Genomic DNA, 13949 nt, shown 5'->3' with positions numbered 1-13949 from the left:
TACCTCCAAGAACAGAATTTGGTCACCTTTGGTAAATAGAACACAAAGGTGAGACACAAATATATACAATATTGAAGCCATGCATAAATATACTAATAAGTATGACTTTGTAGTTCAATCAACAGTCGTTGTACCCAGAGGTAATTTTCTGAGACCTCAGTGAGCTCATGGTCAGAAGTGGGTTGGAAATTGTGCAGAGGAGGGATTTTCCACACTGAGATTTCTCATGTTACATCACCTGCTGTTGCAGGGGCATGTGGGAGTGGATCAGGTGCCCCAGTGTTGGTGTCTTGTGACATTTTTGATGCTCTGCAGCATTTGAGATGTGGAATATAGGATGCAGGAGATCTGTGCCCATTACAGCAGGCACAGTTGAATGTCAAAGTGGCAATAGATGCTTGTCAGCTACTTGAACTGCTCCCTTCTACACAGAAATAATGATATTTATTTAACCAATGGGCTAATTTAATGCCCCAGAGATTGAACTGACTTGAGGCATGATACTTTACATTTCAGTGAAATTATTTAGGGTGGGCTCACAGAAGTTCACGAGGCTTCTAGTTCTTCCTATCTGTGCTAAAAAAACCAAGGCAGAATGCTGCCAAATTGAACTGCATTTTGCCTGTGTAATGGCTCTAAGTGATGCAGTTACAGCCTGTGAGAGTGTCATGTTTCAGAGCACTGCTGTGGAACAATGCTCTGTGTGTGTGTGCAGCAATCACTGAGACTTCTTTCATCTCAGTTCCCCTTGTCTCCCCACTCAGACATTGCATGGGTTTGGATTTGGGGCATGCAAAGGGCAGCCTACACCTAACCTTAGCAGTGACACAAAGATTGCTGTGGCCACTTTGCTATTTCATGGGTGCTGGAGTGCACACAGAGCTTTCTTGCAGGTTGCTGGCATCATTGTGGCTCTCATTGCAGTTTTCATCTTGGAAATGACTGATTCAGGTGGTGGTTTGAGCTAAAAGAAGAAAGGCCAGGTTTCTGGGGCTGGCATGGCAAATGCTCTGGTAAATGAACTGTTCCTCATTTGCCATCAGCTGGGTTTTTAGCTTAGACTCGCTCTGCTGACAGAGCACTCCTATCACCACAAGCACAGCACTTTGTTCCCCTATTCTCCAGCCTGGAACAAGGAAAATGCAGTAAGCCTCTTTACTCCTCTCCAGGAGAATGCCAGCAATGTTTCCAAGAGTCCCACAGCTCCACAGCATTAACGAAATCACTGGATGGTGCACTATGAATTGAAGTGGCCAAAACATTCTGTTGTAACCTTTGAATTAAGTGCTGCTCATCAGACCCCAGAGGTGAGGCAGCTGGCAGCCAGCCCAGATGCCCAGTGGGTACTTGCTGGGCACCAGTAGTCAAATGTGAGCTCTTTGCCCAAATGTTCTGGCTGCAAAAGGCCCTGTTGCACAGTGCCTGCCCCTGAGGAAGCATTTTTCTGTCTCAGGAGAGGATGCTGCAGCAGTTCCTGTGCCATTTGTTACCCACTCACTCCCTGAAGCAGCCAGGTTAGGTAGGAGTGTGTTTCCACCAGGAGGAGAAGATGCAGGGAGTGCTGATGTCTTGTTTGGCAAGGGTGGAAAAGCACAGGTTTTTGTCAGGTTCTCAGGCAAGGGCCAATGGTTACAAGTGGCTGCCATGTGGAGGGGAAGGGTAATTTCCACCCCTTGTGGGGAGGCAACAGGTTCCCTCCTGTTTGATGTCAAATCTTGCTGTGATTTACTGTAACTGTACACAGCTCTGAAAGCTCTTTTTTCCACAACGCTGTGAAGCTGCAAGTAAATTTTATTCATTCTGGGGAGATTTACTTGATTGTAGACAACACAAAGTCCATTCCTGTTGGTTGGCACATTTCCTGGCAGAGATCCAGGCAGTGGAACAGATCCCTGGGGGCTTTTCCAGGTTTGTGCTGCAACTTGATCTGCTGAACTTGCAGTGACCGAGGGATTAACATCCCCAGTGCTCCCTGGGTTAGGTTTTCCTCTGGAAGTGAGGTGGTGTTCTTGTCAATAAAGCACGGGCAGGGTGTTACAGTGGCATCCTGTGTTGGTTTAGGGTGGCTGGACTGACAGACCATGTCCTTCAGCACTTACTGTAGTGCCCATCCGGGCAGCAGAGCAGGTTTTAAATCCATCTCCACATGAAACGAGCTGGGTGCAGCAAGAATAGATCAGAGCAGGAAAAAGAGAGATGAGTAAGGAGGAGGGAATGGGAAATAGGCTGATGTGTCTTTGGAGGAAGGAAAAGGAATGTGTAAAACAGACACAGGAGTAGTAGATCAAAGTAGCCCAGTGGGAAGAGGAGAAAGAGCAAACTAGTTATTGCATGAACAAAAATATCATCATGGCTGAGACATGAAGGGAATGACAGGAGGAAAAGAACAGAGATTGAGAGTAAAAAGAAACATTTTTCTCTTAGAAAATAATAGAAGAGTAATAAAGGATAGGAGTGGGAGGTGAAAGGGAATTAGATGAAGAGAAGGAAGGCTGGAAATAAAGACATTCTAAAATGGTTGACTGTATGACCCCAGGGAAAGATCAGCAGCTTGGAGATGTATCTTGAAATTCACTTTGGTTATCACATCATGAAGCTAGAGCTCAGGCAGGAGCTCTTTTCTTTTGGGAAAGAACAACCCCTGCCCACATGAATGTCAGATTGGTGTTGGTGCAGGTGGGGGCTGAGAAGTGAGTTTGTGGCTGGAGCCCTGGAACAGGGTCTTGTTCAAGGGAAAGAAAAGAGCCCAGGGAGGCACAACCAAGCTGCTGTGGCTCAGTGAACCAGGCAGCATGTGATGACATTTCCTTTCAAACCCTGCCTTGTGATGAGCTTGCTGTAGGGTGAGCCCTGCAGCAGAGCCATGCTGGCCCTGTGGGATGTGCCTGGGCTCCCTGCCTTCACTGGAGCTCCCACCAAACTCACTTCTAGCAGCTCCTGCCTGGCTCTTCCAGCCTCTGGCTGCCTGCCCATGGTGGCCAGAGCCTGCTCTTGGGCACTAGAGCTGCTCCTCCTCGTGCTGCCCATGCCCTGCTGGCTCTTGGGGTGGATTTGTCCCTCCTTCCTTATCCTCAGTGCTCAGTGGAGCAGTTTGCTTCCTCCCCAGCTGTAAGTGGCATTGTTAGTTCTTTGGCTCTAATAATCTCCATTTGAAGCTCTAATGGATATCCACACAGATAACATGCTAATTTATTAGTTCAGCTCAACTGGGCTGCAGGATGAAAAATGATTGCAGAAGACTTTTAATAAAATTCAAAGGGATTTTATAGGTCTCAAGCCACTTTTAAAATGCAAGAGAAAGCCAAGAGTATTACTTTGTTAACCCACATAATTCTATCCTGCCTAATGAGGTCTGGAGCTAATCTTCAGCGCTCTGCCCTGGGATCAGAATTATTGGAGCAGGTAAACACTGCTAAGCACCACACTGCATCTCTGAGCTGGGCTGCATTGTCACCGTGACTTTCTGTTCCTTCCCTTTGATGAACTTTTCATAAAGCTCAGAATAGAGATGATTATGTAAAAACAAAGAGCTGGCTTCCTGTAGTGAGTGGCATGCAGCAGCTCCTTTCCTCTCTTCTGCTGGGCTTGAGGCAGTGAAGGGCAGCACAGCATGTTGGCTTGGGGGACAGCACAAATCTTGATTTTCAGGCTGCTTTTCCAAAGGGATGGAGAGAGATCAGCCCATGACAGGCACCACTCAGCTGTGAAACTCATGCTACAAGCTCAGCTTAAGCAATGTAGCTCTTTTCCATGACAACTTCACATTTCTTACTCATTTTTGCAGAGCTATTTTGTGTTTGGGGGAAATAAAGGGTGGGGTCTGAGAGATCTAGGAGACAAATTATCTGCTTAAACCTTTTCTGGAGAGCAAAATCTTCTAAATGTGGGGAGACTGTTTATTGTCCCCCATGTATGTTTTGGATTTTTTTTTTTTTTTTTCTGACAGAGACAATCAATGCAGCTTGACAGAGTCAATGTTAGAGGACAGAAAATACAGAGCAAGATTGCCAATTATTATAAACTGGTGACCCTACTTGATTCAGGGGAGTTACCCACACCATCTCAGAACTTGCTTCCTATTTGAGAATCCATAACAAACTCTGTCCCTGTCAGCAGTATTTCAGCTCAGACCTTGCCTCTAAAACCAAACAAATCAAAAGTCAGGCTTGTTGAAGGTTCCACAAGCTGGCCATGCAATCCCCCATACCTGTACTGGCTGTGAGGAAAAATATTTTGATCTGAGTTAAAATCAAGGCAATTGAACACCAGTTCTCAGAATGGTTTGGAGAAGCTTTTTTCTGGTTTCCAGAAAATTGCCCTGTGTCACAGCAGGCTCCACTTTGCTGTTTTCACAAGGTGTACAAAGACATAACCAAGCACAAAGCAAACCCCTGTGAGTGCAGAGTTTGTCATTATGCTTACTAGCCTAATACAGCAGTGTGTGTCCTGTGTCCAGGGCAGGTTTTGTTCAGCTTTATAAGAATTATGACATTACTAATCCTTTTCCTGAGGGTGTAAGCAGTGCTTGTCACAGCCACCAGCAAAGCCCAGCCCCAGATGTGGTTTGGATGTTGGAGAGAGTTTTGTCCAACCCAGGGAGCTCGTGATTCACTCTGCTCCCATTACTCAGTGATTACAGCGTGACCTGGGGAATAGCAGCCACAGTCAAAGCAGAGGAGGTTAAGGTGACCACTTCCCAGGAAAATGCAGCTTTCAGGGTATAATCTGTTTACAAGCATTTAATTGCAGTAAATGAGCCAGGCAGAAGGTGAGGAGGATCTGAAACACAGAGGAATAATAAATTGACTCATGTTTATTTAAGCATTTATATCTTCTGAAGCTGGGCTTAGCCTGAGGATGCAAAGGGATTAAGGCATGCTAGCAAAGCCCCTTGTCTTCTGCATCCTACTTTCCCCCTATAATGCCAAATCCTCTATCCCTTTCCAGTGGGGTCTATGCACTTGTACACAATTTTTTTTTTTGCTTAGAATATTCTCTCCTGACATCTGCACTGTTCAGTCCTGTACATCTCACTCCCTCTCCCAACCTATTCCTTGTGTTTCAGTACATGCTGCTCTTTCAAGCTGGTTTATCTTCCCCCACCTCCCTTTAATTTGAATGCAGAATTATCTGTCTCCATGCCTGAATGTGTAAACTGGGTTGTATCACTTCAGGCCAGCTGAAAGCTGTACTTTCCAGAAGGGTTCAATTAATTAAACAAATCTCAACCCCAATTTCTTTTTGACCTAAGTTCTAAAATGCTTGACATAAAATGGATCATTTTCTGGAGTTTTCCTCTTGATGAATCCACATTTAATATTAAACTAAAATCTAAATTAGTTTTTTTTTCCTTGCAAAATGTCAACATTTCCATTTTGAAAAATGTTGAAACAAAATGTTCTGACACCTTGGAAAATCCATCTCCTCCCATACCAATTTACCATCCAAAAACCTATCATTAATGTTTTATCCATGAAAATAACCTAATCAGCAGTTGTAGAAAAGCTTCATCTCCTTTCAGTTCCATGAGATTGAAGCCCACTTGCATTTTTGGATTGCCCTTGGATGGAAGCCTGAGCTGGGTGCAGTTGGACATGAGAAATGGGAGATGCCACCTCCCTGGCAGGGGTCACACCTTGCCTGGGGTGGCTCTTGCACCCCACAGCAGCTGATTGTGGATGAGTGTGTGAGAGCTTCACCTGCATGTGAGTGATGATGGGCTGCACCTGGGGTACCAGAGCCAGCTTTGGCTTAGTTTGGGGCCATCCTTCCTCCCCAGGGATGCTGCAGGGTGTCCCCAGCTGTGCCATGGCCCCACTCAGCCGGGCAGGAGCCTGGGCTGATCTGTGTTCATCCCATACAGAGGAGTCTGGGCTGGGCTGCTCCTGCAGCTGCTCCTGCCTTCTACCCCATGGGCCTTTGTTTCCCTGAGCATAGCCTGGTTGCACAAGTCCCAGAAGTTCTCTTAACCCAATAACTGCAGACCCCCAGAAGTGTTTTACCTGTCCAGCTAAGGAAATATTGCTACCCTGCATCCAGAAAGGAAGTGTATTTTCCTAGTTCTTGCTGATTTTCAGCAGTCTACTTCATTTTTATGACTCATTATGGTTCTCATTTTCTGGTTATAGTCACAGAATCTGCTTTCACTGTGATTCCCACGTTCCCAGAGCTGAAGAGCCCAACATGGGCTGTGCTTCACTCTCTGCCCCCTCCCTCCATGCCAGGCTCCCCTCGTGGCTCCTGCTGCGGTGCTGGGAGGGAACCTGGCTGGGTCCCTGCCTGAGCTGCAGGCAGCAGCTTGTTTCCCAGTGCCCTACAAGAGCTGTGTTTGCTGCCCAGCAAGCCCAGTAGCACCTCTGAGGCTGCAGGGACGTGTCCTGGGCTTCTCTTTCAGCTCCAAGCCCCCTTTTGTCCCCAGAGTGCGAGACAAAAGCGCAGCGAGCAGCGAGAGCTGTCGGGCGTGTTAGTTATGATCCCATCAGCCCTGTTTATGATCTCATGATTCAAATCTCTGCTATGGGGAGCAGTGGTGCTGCTGGGCTTGTTTTAACAAGCTCTTGCAGGATGGCTGCTGGAGGCAGCTCCACCAGAGAGGCAAAAGCCTCTGTTGTAGGAGCAGAGCAAGGTGACCTGACAGGTGTCTGGTTCCTGAGATTTATCCCAGACCTGGGCTGGCTGCCTCCCTTGACATTGTCCCCTGTGGTTTGTGCTGTCTCTGCAGCTGGGGATGAGGCTGGGAGGATGCACCACTGAAGAGATTTCCCTGTGGGCTGCAGTGTGTGGGTGGTTCACACGTGGCGTGTGTGACACAAACTGCCAGGGCCAGCATGCTGTGCATCCTGGCACCTATAAAATGTGCACTGTGCTTGGGGTGGGTGTGTGCCTGTCCTGTTTGTCTCCATTTATTAATCCACAATATTTTAACTATCACAACCTCCCAGATAGCCTGTGGGACATGGCTCTGCTATATGTGCTCCATGCTGGCCAGCCAGAGCTGGGAGTGGCATTATCCAGGGATGCAAAACATCAATTACTGCAATCCGTTCCCCATGTCTGCTGTCTCAAGCCTGGCGACTGTTCCAAAGTCTTGAGTTATCCCAGTCTTTAGTTCAGTTTCTATTAAAGCTCATGAAAAGATTCCTATAACTGCAACTGGACTTCCTCGTTTGACTTTCACTTTCTAAAGACCAGATTAATTTCATGGGATCTGCAGTGGAAAACTCAGCTGTGCCAAGAAATGTAGACAGCTTTGCAGGAGCAGACATTTCAAATTGCTGGGCTGCAAACAACTTGGAGCAACTTGTAAAGCCATGTGAAATGAAAACAGTTTTCCAGTTAATCTGCCAGTAAAAAAAAAAAAAAAATTAAAAATGTCCCAGTGTTAAGAGGAACAGTTTTTTGGCTTGGGCTGTGATTTCAGTGGGTTTAAGGTGATTTATATGGGGGCTTCTGGAAACTCTGTTTTGTAGAGAGTTTTGTTCTTGTGCTGCTCCTTTGGTGTCCACTGTGCTGAGACAGGGCAGTGACCATCAGCCTCTATCGGGGGTGGAGGTTGGGAAAAGATTTTTCTGGAGCAAAGTGTTCATGCATGTTGGCATGCTTGCTGTATAGAAAGGACAGTGCTTATAAAGGGAATCACCTGGGGAAGTGCAAAGTATGAATCTCGGAGCACTCTGACTGTTCCCTGCTTTACATCCTGTGATGAAGCTGATGCTCCTCAAAGTCCTGGGTCAGGCAGGTGCTCAGGGGTGCCTGCACTGCTGGTCTGGGTGCAGAAATGACCCAGGTGTGCCTGCACTGCTGGCCAGGCTGCAGAAATGACCCAGGTGCGCCTGCACTGCTGGTCTGGGTGCAGAGGTGACCCAGGTGTGCCTGCACTGCTGGTCTGGCTGCAGAAATGACCCAGGTCTCTCTGCCTGCCAGCTCCTGGGTGCTCAAGTCCAAACTTGAGGTCTGCAGTGTCAAAGGGTAGGGAAGGGAAGTGAAACCAAAAACCAGAAGCTGAGGGAGTGTTTTAAAGAAATGGGGGTCTCTCTCATGATGCAAGAGGCCATGACTGGGCTGAAGGCAGTGCCCTGCTCTGATTTCCCTGATTCCAGGACATGGCTTCTTTCAGTTCCTTCCAGACACTTGAGAATAGGGAAGAGTGCAGAAGGGCTGTGGTGAGCCTCAAATTCACCTTCAGGAACAACTGCTTGGCCTGACCTGGTAAGAAGTGCCCCGTTGGATGCAGCTGCCCTGCTCCCCAGGAGGCAGAAACTTTCCAACTCCAGAGAAAGTTCATCTGAACAGCAAAAGGCCTGGGAAGACCACGTGTCAAAGCTGGGTGATAATTTCCCATTGCCTTACAGGGTGTGTGGGTGTAAGTGTCAGAGTTAATTTCTGGGACTTGCTGAAGGTCATCTGAGCTTTAATGTGATTCATTGGTGGGGTTTTAATTCTTCTTGTGAGCAAAGTCCCACAGCTGTACATGGGGAAACTCAGCTGTGCTGCCTGGCACAGCATGGCTGTGATTTTGTCTCTCCATTTCTGAAATAAAGGATAAACAAAAGCTGTGAAGGAAAACTGTGCAAGATTTGGGCATTTTGTTATTTGACTGTGTTTGAGAAATGGAAGCTGTCTGGTGTAGTAAAGCCTTTGAAGGTAAATACCTACCTAAAATAGGTAGAAGATTATTTTATATCTTTAAATATCCCTACAGAGAGGTAGCAGGAGTAGCCCTGTGAAGGACAAAATTTAGAGGTGTCATTTCTCTTAGCAGACATCCAGTTTGCCTTCAAGTATTCCCCTAGCATTTACATGAGCACTTTCCCCTTTATTTATTTGTTTGTTTGTTTGTTTATTGTCTGCCTAATGGTTTCAGCCTTATCACAAAGAATGATAGCAGCACATCACTGCAGGAGAGCTTGCAGTTGCTCTTGCAGTTCCAAGTAAGTAGTAAATAGCTCACTCAGGAAAAAATAAATGCTACTTTTATCAGTCTGTCCATGGCACCCATATGTCCAATTTGGGACTGATCACTCATGCAGAAAAGCTAATAACACTAAGTATTCTGCTTTTAGACTCCACAGGCAGAGACAGGTTATGTGACCTCTGTTTGCCCCACAAGCCTGGTATTGTGCTGCTTCATCCACTGCCAAATTTTGTTTTAAAGGGGAAGCAGATGTGGAGCACAATGAAGGGAACTGGATAAAGAATTTCAGGCCTGATTAAGAGAACTCTGAATGTGAGGACATCTAGCTTTCACCTTATACACCACAGACCAGGCACAATTCCTCTTCAAGATCTCTGTGTCTGACCTGAGGAAGAAGAAAGAAAGTAAAACAAAAATCCCATTGCCCAGAGTTTTGCTGTGCAAATCTCTTTGTAAAAATGAGAACATCTACCAGATTTGGCCCTGGCTGTTCTGACTGGAAGCTGAATGGTTAAATAGCTAAATAATCCCTACCTACAGCCTTTGTTTCTTGATTTTATTAGAGAGGGAGAGGTTCAAACCTCCAGGTGTTTGCTGTTTGTAGCAAGGAGCTGTGGTTGGTTGGTGGTTTCTGTCTGCTGTTATGGACAGGGACTTTCATGGTCCTGGGCTGTCCAGAACCCTCTCATGTGTTTCTTGGTCATTCAGTTTATTCACATGGATTTAGGGAATTTTTGAGCTCTGAACTGCCATGTGAGTCAGGTGGGATTTTATGCTGTGTGTTTAAAGAAAAAAAGAAAAAAAAAAAAACAACAACAACAAAAGAAACTCTGCTCTCAGCCCTGCTAGAAACTGAAGTAAATAATACACCTGTATCAGCAGTTTATTTGACAACATAAGTACAGGTTGGTGACAACTGCTACAAAAGGAAAAAAAAGACATTTTGGTTATATGTTAGCATCTCCAGGAATTAGGGAAAAAAAAATACCAGGAAAGCAGATATAGCCTGGATGTTTGCAAATGTTCTGTACCAGCACAGGGCTAAAATGTCTTGAAACCCAGGATTTAATTGACTTTATTATAACAATATCCCAATGCTGAGAGTAGGAAAATTCAGAGTGACAGGTACTTCATAGCTCTACAAGGACCAGGGTGCTGCAGGAGGAGGCACAAAGGCACAAGGTGTGAGTTGAAAATATAAATGGTATTTCCAGCTGTAACAATCCCCTAGAATTTCACCACGTGCAGAGCAGTGCTTGGGGTTGGTGGAGTTCCTCAGAAAATGGCCAGACTGACCTGAACTGGTGGAAAATGAAACCAAACAGCCCAGAGTGCGTGGTAATTATAATGGTAATTATAAATATACTTTTATTATATATAAATATAAAATAAATATATTATAAATACCAAGAGAGGGGTTGCTGGGTGCTGGCCTGCCCTTCCTTCAGGCTCAGGGCATCGCTGCCCAAGGGAAGAGCAGCTGAGCCCTCTGAGCTGCAGTGGGCACTGCTGAACTGAGGGCTCTGTGCTGGCAAAAGCTGGGATTTGGCTCTTGCAGGGTGTGCTGGACTCATGGAGACCCCCCTGAGCAGAGAGAAAGCCTTGCCAGCACCTGGCTGTCCCAAGCATCCATTTACAGACCTGAAATCCCAGTTTAATTCCATGAGGGTGAGTGTAAGGTACTTTTAGTTTACCCATTCTGGACAACTTTTTGCTGCTGAAGTAGACAGAAGTGCTTTGTAGAGGTTTATAATAGCTCTCAACCTAAGTGTTTCTACTGGATTCAAAGAGCTAATTATCCCTTTTAAATGCCTTTCCAAAATTGTTTTCAGATTTCTCCTCCATTATAACTGAACCCAAACCTGAGTGTCTCATGTATTTGTAACAGGTGCCATAGGACACCTTCTCAAAAAGAAACCAGCCAAAAACTGATGCCACAAAGTCAAAGGCAACATCTTGGGGATATTTAGCCTCTTTTTTGGCTGAGTATATTCTATTCTATAATGTTTCCCTTAGACTTTGTTGGTTTATTTTCCATTGGGCTAAATGGTTTGGATGTACCGAGGGCCTGGCCTTTTCATATGGAAAAGAAAGGTTTAGCACAAAGATTTATCTTCATGAGCTAGGGGAAAATTTCCTCCTTTTTGATGGACCCAGCCCTTTAAAGCCTCTGAAAGGAAACCAAATATCTTTAATTCCCAGGAGATATCTCAGAGGATCAGAGCTAAAACATTACTCTCTGAACTATTACACACAGAAACCTCTGCATGACCCTTTGTGTTTCAGAGTCTCAAGGCTGTGGATTCTCCAGAAGAACCTATTTCTTCTACAACCAGAGGCTGAACAAGAGTGCACCATTATAGAAGTTTAAATAAACCCCATAAGGTCATCTGCTGCTTAAATCCCTGCTACCAGGTCTGTAGATATTTTTGCTTTGTTTCTGGGCTAGCTCAGAGTCCCAGTGCCAAAGGGCAACATGGAAATTGTGCTGTTATTCTGAGCATGCAAGGTAATAAATGGTGCTGTCAATTGTTTTCACTCAAGTGACAGATTTATTCTCTTCAAAACCAATGACCAGGAATGGCTATTACAGCAAAAAATTCACTATGTATCATCCTGTGCCTGTTGTTTAACAAATAATGCTAAGTCTAATTGCCTTCCTCTGCGGCCAACTATCTATGAGTTAATGGCTTTTTTTATTGAAGACGTGTAATTTACCATTGCTTTTGATGTGCCATCTGATTGAATGTCTCTGTGAATCACATCTGCAATCTAGCACTGCATGTCCCAAAGGAATACCCCTTATCCCATTGTTTTCTCATGATCTGGGTAAAAACAGTCTTGATTTTTTTTTTTCTTAAACATGAACTATTAAGCTTCTGTTTCCCAGTTTCTAGTTTGATATTCCTGCTGCTGGCAGATGCACTAAAGTTTAATAAATCAGTTGCATGTGGGGATGTGTGATGTTTTATAGTACTAGAAATAGTGGGTTTAAATCTCAGTAGCACTTTTTCCAGAGTAAACATGGAATTAGCCTGGAATCTGATCCTGCAGCTCTGCCTAAACTCCCTTAGAATCTAACTGCAGTCCTTTTTGATAGAACCCTGTTTTTCAGCAAGAAAATTCTGCAGATGATACACTTTAGGATACAAACATTACTGCTCTTTAAAGATCTTTTTAGTGATTCAGCAATGCCTGTTTTTCCACAAGTCTGTTCCTTTTTTTTTCCCCAGTCAACATTGCAATGTTTTTAATGTTTTAGGAGGTTAGAAAATAGCTTCTAAAACTGTAAAGCTTACATAAAGCTTGCACTTCAACAGCATATTTTAGAAAGAGCTGATGGCAGACAAATGTTGAAGTTAAAGCTGTGCTTCTTTGGGAAACAATGCAGTTTCACATGCCAAAAAGAAGGTGATGGAGAGCAAAGGTAAAAATCTTAATTTTTGTACCTATTGAGGTCTGTTGTGGTTGAGAATGCAGTGAAGTGATCCCAAAAAGGTCATCAGAGATGTGAAGAGGTGACAGAGGCAGCTTGTGGGCCATTCTCTGCCCCAGGCACTGCATTTCAGGATTCCCCTGTTACCAAGAACTGCAGAAATACAAGTTTTGTGCTGGCGTGATGGGCTGAATTAAACACACAGTGATTTATTCTAAAATGATTCTGAATGCTCAAATCATTGAACTCTCCTCCTCACAAAGATGGCTGATACTACTGGCAAAAGGATTTGTTGCTTTCATTGAATTTTTATGGCAGTATCAAACTGGATCAGTCACCCTGGTGTAAGTCACAGCAGTGTGACTTTTCCATGCAGATAAATTTTTAGCCAGCTCTTTAGGCCAGGGATTTTATTTAATGCCCCACAAATGTGCTTTCTCAAGCAGCAAAAGCCAAGGTGAGATTTGCCAGTGGGTGGGTGTGTGTAGGATTGATGGGGGTAGCATGATTGGGACAGATGGAGATGAGAGATGTCTGCAGCCAGAGCTGGGAACTTGGGGTTTATTGCAAAGAGCCTGAGTGCAGGGCCCTGCTGGGATTTGGGGTTTATTGCAAAGGGCCTGGGTGCAGGGCCCTGCTGGGAGCTGCCAGCCACAGCTCTGAGCAGGCCCGAAGAGAGGGAGAGAGAGATAAACAGAGTGGTAAAGAGGATGAGAGAGTGAGGTTCTCATTACAATACAATAAATCTTCTTCTGGTCTTGGAACTTGGGGTTTATTGCAAAGGGCCTGGGAGCAGGGCCCTGCTGGGAGCTGCCAGCCACAGCTCAGAGCAGGCCCGAGAGAAGAGAGGGGCAGAGAGGATGAGAGGGTAAGAGCATAAAAGCATAAGAGAGTAAAAGGGGTAAGAGCGTAAAAGACAAGATGTAAGAGTAAGAGGTAAGAATTAAGACAGCTGAGTTCCCGTTACAATACAATAAATCATCTTCTGTGTTGAATATTCTAATTCTCACTAACCAATCTACAACATACAAATCCTATAGCATTTCCATACAGCCAATCAGAATAATTACATTACCATACTGTGCTACATTTTAAACCCTAAAAACTCCTCTTTAGGCCCCTTCTGCCAAGCTGGCAGGGTCTGCTGGGACCCTTGGACCTGTCTGCAAGCAGAGGGTGTTGTTCCATCAAAAGGGGATTACCTTCAGCTGGCCACACCGTTGTTTTCCAGTTGTTCAGTACTTGAGGTATCTCAAAGCTTGCTTTCATTTCAATCTCGCCTATAGTTTCCATATTGTCAAAATCTTTTGCCAGGCAATCATATTTATAAGGCTTTCCTGTTTCATCTTCTCTGAAGGTGTAAAATGTGATGGGGAAATCACAACAGGGGATACAGGTAGGACAGGAGCTGTGATTTGCCTTGCAGTCATTCAGCAGCCAGTGGAGGCACTGAGGGCAGTCCCAGTTATCCTGGGCTGGGAACCCTCCAGGAGAGGGGTGTCTGAAACCCTAGAAATGGGAGAGGGATGCCAGGCTGGCAGAGCAACATCTTGGGGATGCTCTCTCAGCACTCTGTTATTCCCCAGTTACAGCAATTTG

The 13949-nt window shown here is 45.2% G+C and overlaps 1 long non-coding RNA gene across 2 annotated transcripts in view; it reads left to right on the top strand.

Moving 5' to 3' along the window:
- Positions 1 to 13949, top strand: part of LOC135454681 (uncharacterized) — a 76233-nt gene that overhangs the window by 29068 nt on the left and 33216 nt on the right. For both annotated transcript variants that reach the window (XR_010442170.1, XR_010442171.1), the window contains exons 2-3: positions 10473 to 10582; positions 11201 to 11329. This is a non-coding gene — a long non-coding RNA (uncharacterized LOC135454681). The remainder of the gene's footprint in view (positions 1 to 10472; positions 10583 to 11200; positions 11330 to 13949) is intronic.

Source organism: Zonotrichia leucophrys, chromosome 15, assembly GCF_028769735.1.
Source record: "Zonotrichia leucophrys gambelii isolate GWCS_2022_RI chromosome 15, RI_Zleu_2.0, whole genome shotgun sequence".
NCBI lineage: Eukaryota > Metazoa > Chordata > Aves > Passeriformes > Passerellidae > Zonotrichia > Zonotrichia leucophrys.
The sequence above is the reverse complement of the archived record's forward strand: the minus strand, read 5'-3'. Positions and strand labels throughout refer to the sequence as shown.